This window comes from Triticum aestivum, chromosome 1A (genome assembly GCF_018294505.1).
Source record: "Triticum aestivum cultivar Chinese Spring chromosome 1A, IWGSC CS RefSeq v2.1, whole genome shotgun sequence".
Taxonomy (NCBI): Eukaryota; Viridiplantae; Streptophyta; class Magnoliopsida; order Poales; family Poaceae; genus Triticum; species Triticum aestivum.
Window position 1 is genome coordinate 534,872,401 of NC_057794.1, and position 5,524 is coordinate 534,877,924.

The following is a 5,524-nucleotide window of genomic DNA, read 5'->3' on the forward strand; positions in this document are numbered from 1 at the left end:
CTCGTCGCGGTGGCCGCCGGCGCCCAGCGCCTGTCACTCCCCCGTCGGCTTGGACGGGTGCCCCGCGCCCGCTCCTGGCGCCCGCGTGCCCGCACCCGTTAAGGCCCTTGGCCCTATGACAAGTGGGGCACCCCTAGGACGTTTATAAGAAAAAAAGAGTTAAATATATATATATATAATAATAACTATAATTAATTAATTACAGAAATAATTAACTTAATTAATTTTGATTAATTAAACTAAACAAATAATTAAACTAATTAAACATTAGTTATCTAATTAACCTAGTTAGTTAATTAGCAAATTAATTAGTATGATAGTGGGGCCCACCCCCCTAATTAATACTAATTAGGTTAATTAAAATGTTTAATTAAAATGTGTCACTGACTAGTGGGACCCACTGGTCAGGTTGACCAGTCAACTCTGTTGACTGCTGACATCAGCATGCCATCAATGCTGATGTCATTAATCCATTTTCGAATTAATTTAAATGATTAATTAAATTCCAGAAAATTAATAAAATCTTTATAAAATCATATCTTTTAATCCGTAACTCAGATTAAAATATTTTCAACATGAAAGTTGCTCAGAATGACGAGACAAATCCGTATACGCAGCCTGTTCGTCCGCCACACATCCCTAGCATAGCGAACACACAACTTTTCCCCTCGGGTTCATCTGTCCGAAAACGCGAAACACTGGGAATACTTTCCCGGATGTTTCCCCCCTTCCCCGGTATCATCTCTTACCGCATTAGGGCACCCCTAGCACCGATACTTGTCATGTCATGCATCGCCATGCATTTGTTTGCATTATATTTATTGTTTCTTCCCCCTCTTCTCTGGCTAGACACCGAGACCGACGCCGTTGCTACCCAGTACGACTACGGAGTTGACGACCCCTCTCTCTTGCCAGAGCAACCAGGCAAGCCCCCCCCTTGATCACCAGATATCGCCTACTCTCCTCTATACTGCTTGCATTAGAGTAGTATAGCATGTTACTGCTTTCCATTAATCCTATCCTGATGCATAGCCTGTCCTTACTACTACTGTTGTTACTTTTACCTGCAATCCTAATGCTTAGTATAGGATGCTAGTTTATCATCAGTGGCCATACATTCTTGTTCGTCTGCCATGCTATACTATCGGGCCGTGAACACTCGGGAGTTGATCACGGGTATATACATATACATAATATATGATACTCGTGGTGACTAAAGACGGGTCGACTCGTAGGAGTACTCGCGAGTGATTCACGGATTGGGTCCGAAGGGACGTTTGTCCTGACGGCCCTCTGAGTGGATCTTTGTGGCGAAGCAACAGGGCAGGTTGAGATCACCTAGGAGAGAGGTGGGCCTGGCCCTGGTCGGTGTTCATGGTTATTTCAAAATAACACGTTTAATGAGATCTTGGTATTTGATCTGAGTCTGGCTACTGGCATATACGCACTAACCATCTACGCGGGGACAGTTATGGGCACTCGACGTCGTGGTATCAGCCGAAGCCTTCGTGACGTCAGCGACTGAGCGGCGCGCGCCGGGTTGGACTAGAACGCCTACTCTTGTATAAGGGAGGCTAGGTCTGCTCACCGGCCACGTACGCAACGTGCAGGTGTGCAATGGGCGATGGGCCCAGACCTCTACGCCATAGGATTTAGACCGGTGTGCTGACCTCTCTGTTGTGCCTAGGTAGGGCTGCGACGTGTTGATCTTCCGAGGCCGGGAATGACCCAGGAAAGTGTGTTCGGCCAAATGGGATCGAGCGTGTTGGGTTATGTGGTGCACCCCTGCAGAGAAGTTAATCTATTCGAATAGCCGTGATCTTCGGTAACAGGACGACTTGGAGTTGTACCTTGACCTTATGACAACTAGAACCAGATACTTAATAAAGCACCCCCGTCCAAGTGCCAGATACAACCGGTGGTCGCTCTCTCACAAGGCGACGAGGGGAGGATCATCGGTTAGGATTATGCTATGCGATGCTACTTGGTGAACTTACTGTCTACTCTCTTCTCCTGCTGCAAGATGGAGGTTACCAGAAGCGTAGTCCTCGAAAGGACTAGCTATCCCTCTCTTATTCCGGCATTCTGCAGTTCAGTCCACATATGATACCCTTATTTCATTTGATACGAATGCATACATATGTAGCGTAGCTCCTTACTTGCGAGTACTTTGGATGAGTACTCACGGTTGCTTTTCTCCCCCCTTTCCCCTTTCCTATATCTGATTGCTGCAACCAGACGTTGGAGTCGAGGAGCCAGATGCCACCGTTGATGATGACTACTACTACTCGGGAGGTGCCTACTACTACGTGCAGCCCGCTGACGACGACCAGGAGTAGTTTAGGTGGATCCCAGGCAGGAGGCATGCGCCTCTTTCGATCTGTATCCCAGTTTGTGCTAGCCTTCTTAAGGCAGACTTGTTTAACTTATGTCTGTACTCAGATATTGTTGCTTCCGCTGACTTGTCTATGATCGAATTCTTGTATTCGAGCCCTCGAGCCCCCTGGCTTGTAATATGATGCTTGTATGCCTTATTTTATTTGTAGAGTTGTGTTATGATATCCTCCCGTGAGTCCCTGATCTTGATCATACACATTTGTGTGTATGATTAGTGTACGATTGAATCGGGAGCGTCACAAGTTGGTATCAGAGCCGACTACCTGTAGGAATCCCCCTTCCACACTCCTTGGCCGAAGTCGAGTCTAGACATTACAAAACTTTTTACTAACATGACTGTGTGTCTTACGGGCACACGTCGCCATTGGGTGGTAGTAGGATCTTTTACTCCTTGTCTATACTCTCGGACTCTGATCTCTCTTCTATTCGGGTTAAATGAATTTTGCTAAATCTAACATTAGGATCTCGTTATCACTTTCACCCGGAGAGCCCCTTATTACTGATGATCGTCTGCTGCACGTGAAGACCCCGAAGATACTCTACGCTGTTAACCTGAGAACTTGTGTTCATCGCGTTTGCAATTCCCCTTCCACCGTCAACCCTTATGGATAACTACTTGCAGTTGTTATGCTTACATACATCCCTAGTTGGTCTTGTTATTACAAGATACCCCGAAATACTCGTCATTGTTTCGATAATCCTTTGAGCTTACCGCCTTGCTGTTCTTTGTCATCTGAATACCCCTATGGATTATTCTCGCACTTATCGAGTATCCGTTCATCCCCCAGTTGTTCATGTGTTTCACAATGGTCTTCGAAATACTATTCGATCCTCCAAAAATCCCTAGTAGATTATTGCTCTGCAATACTTGTTTTCTTGCATTATGGATGCTTTCCACATGTCTGGCAATATTCGTTAGTATCCTTAGACACCGTCATTTTGATCCTATTGATTCAACATGAGTGCGAATGCACGCAGTCATCAGTTGATCCCTTTTAAATTATCTTTCTGGCTCAGACGTCATTTTTGAACATAAGCTTGTTCTCGACCAATCTGTTTGCCGTCAATTGTACCCTTAGGTCTATTGAACTTATCCACCCTTGATCAGAGCGTCTGCTTCTGATCCTTCTATTTGGAAATCATAATTCATTTGATATCTAAGCATCGAATCATTCAGGTGTCCTATAATCTAATGCCCTTGCATCCTTTCTTCAACTGACTGTATGCCGATGCTCACATCAGCTCCGCTATGGACCGTCAGATCCTTTATTGGATTATTATTCGACAGTGTCCTCCTTATCCAATAACCTTGTGAGCTTTTCCTCGAATACATAATGCTTTTGGTAAATTGTATCCTTTGTTTTCTCAACCATGCTCTGTTTTCGAGCTGGTGTATTTACGATTGAAGCTTGTGGTATATGTTTCCACGATACCCTGACGGGTTGAACCTATGCCTTTCTTAATCTGTGTGAACCCGAAAGTTTTCATGGGTCATACTCCTCTGGTAATTCACCAGGTAGGTTTTGACACTGAAATCATTTTTATCTAGAGCAGTGAATGAAAGGTTATGCATTGAAGAAGTGGGAGTCGACCTTGAACTTTGTGTTCATGCCCATGGACACGATGTAGATCTTATCATTAGAGATTCTCTTAAATTAATTATTCCTTTGGTATAAGTTCATCTTATATCTGGGATCTGGCCTTTTGCAATCATGGTTCCGACCATGTTCTCCTTTAAATACCATTTATCGTGCAAGTTTAAGCACTTGTCTTCTGCGGAGTAATACCCCAGTCCAACATCTACTTTGATTTGTCGTCGAGTATTACCCCCCTGGTATCTCAAGATTATCATGGAACTGCATAACTTCTTACGAGTTCTTCATCTAGTGCTACATTCTCATTGATTCCAATTTTTCGTGGGCTCTGAGTTATTTAACACTCAAAGACATTGATAACTGAATCGAGTCCGCACTGCGATTCAACAACTCTTAGTAATCTTCAATGCTTACGAGTTTGTACTCGATAGTGTCATTCCCAGCTGATTGACTACATCATCATCGTCAGGCTGACTGCTTGACCATTCTACCTATGTCCTTCATCCTCGGGACACAATCCCGACAGTGCTCTAAGCTTACATCGAACCTTCACCATCATATTGTTTGTCTTGAGAGACAACTCTGAATTCTGAGATGGCATCTTATCTATGGTTATAATAACCTTTTGCTTCACCATTCCCTTGGCTTGATGTCATTGCTGAGCGATTGCATCCTCATGGAACCTCTTGACAAGATTTGTCGTGATCATCATTAATATTTTGACCCCTTCCAAGATATTAATTGAATTCATGATGAGAAGTACCCTCCTTGCCCTCGATGATTTGTGTTATCATCGACCACTTTATTGCCTTCCATTCAACACAAACTTGTTCGTGTCTCTAGCACCCTATTGCTTTCAAGTTAATGGTCGATATTTCATTATTAGACTATTGGTTGTTGAATCACCTTTCTAACATTGATCATGCTACCTAAGACCATATTTTGGGTGCACTTTTCAACCAATGCATAATTGTGTATGTTTTCCTCGAGCATACATCCTTATATCATTTGGTCTGACAAATGTTGACTCCTTGTTCACATAAGTGCAGAAATCCATCTTTTGAAAATCTCAATGAATCGTCGCTGAGTTCATCAGCCACCTCTTCATTCTCCCCTTGGTTTTAATGATGAACTCTTGTTTTGGAACTCGCTTCCATAGTACATTTCCCGAGAATCTTACATTGTCGTCTCATCAATTGTGTTACACCTTTTCTTCTCAGGCATCCTGAGTCTGAGGCATCCTGGCACCAATCAGATCTGAATCTCGGTCAGATATGATGGTTGGAACATATTTCCAAGAGTTATTGCATTGGTCCTGATATATCGGTAAGGTGGGGTCATGCCTATCACACCTGGCCAGAGGACTTGTTTTTATAAATTCCTTTTCAGCAAGGTTATCCCTTCTTCCATGAGGGAATTGTAAGACCTATTCTTCAAGTTATTCCTGATGGATACTTTGTGTCTCCAGAGTCTGATCTTCACCCGTTGACCATGTCAATGCTATCTCAAAGCATGTCTATGGTATTCCAATT